Raw genomic sequence first — 763 nt, 5'->3', positions numbered from 1 at the left:
GGGGGTGGGTAAGAGGGAGGTGGCTCTGGGGGTACTGTGCACAGCGGTAGGTGATGAGGGAGAGGGGATCTGAGCCATGCTGCAAAAAGGGGGGGGCTCTGTGGTTCTGACATACTGCACAGAGGAGGGGGGTGGGCCGCACATTGTCTGCCTTGTTATTTTATTATCTTAATATGTAATTTTTTACCAGCTTTAGTCTCCACACAAGCTCCATGTCTGTGGTTTACACGCATGTTCATTCAGCTGCCACTGAACTTGCTGTGCCCCCCGTAGTCTGTCAGCTGCAGGCAGTAGAGCAGTGGTTCTCAACCTGTGGGTCGGGACCCAAAAGTGAGTCGCAACCCACAGTTGAGGGGGTCCCCACATGCCTTGTGCTGCTCTAGTTAAGAGCTCTTCAGCCTCCTGCTGGGGTGGCAATGTCAGTTCTCCTAGATGGCGCTGCAGCAGCAGCGGCCGGAGAGGATCAGAGAGAGGGGAGCAGGCAGGAGTGAGGGGAGGTGAATGCTCGTTCACCATAGAGCCCACAACTAGGCACTACAGAGCCCGCACTGGACGCCACCAGAGAGTCCCACTAGCCACCTGAGAGCCCGCACAGCCTCCTGAGAGCCCACACAGATACTAGTATTGGTGCATCCCTAAATTGTATGGTTGGGGGTCACCACAACTTGGCAAATGTCACCAAGGGGTCCCGGCCCTAGAAAGGTTGAGAACCACTGCAGTAGAGGATTGCTCTATGGCTGTGATGACATTTTCAGTAACTGGA

The 763-nt window shown here is 55.0% G+C and overlaps 1 protein-coding gene across 1 annotated transcript in view; it reads left to right on the top strand.

Annotated features, from left to right (window-relative positions):
• GLG1 (golgi glycoprotein 1) overlaps positions 1-763 on the top strand; it is a 38,015-nt gene that overhangs the window by 14,213 nt on the left and 23,039 nt on the right. The gene's annotated exons all lie outside the window — the stretch shown is intronic.

Source organism: Nanorana parkeri, unplaced genomic scaffold (assembly GCF_000935625.1).
Source record: "Nanorana parkeri isolate BGI_ZX_2015 unplaced genomic scaffold, ASM93562v1 scaffold2031, whole genome shotgun sequence".
Taxonomy (NCBI): domain Eukaryota; kingdom Metazoa; phylum Chordata; class Amphibia; order Anura; family Dicroglossidae; genus Nanorana; species Nanorana parkeri.
The sequence above is the reverse complement of the archived record's forward strand: the minus strand, read 5'-3'. Positions and strand labels throughout refer to the sequence as shown.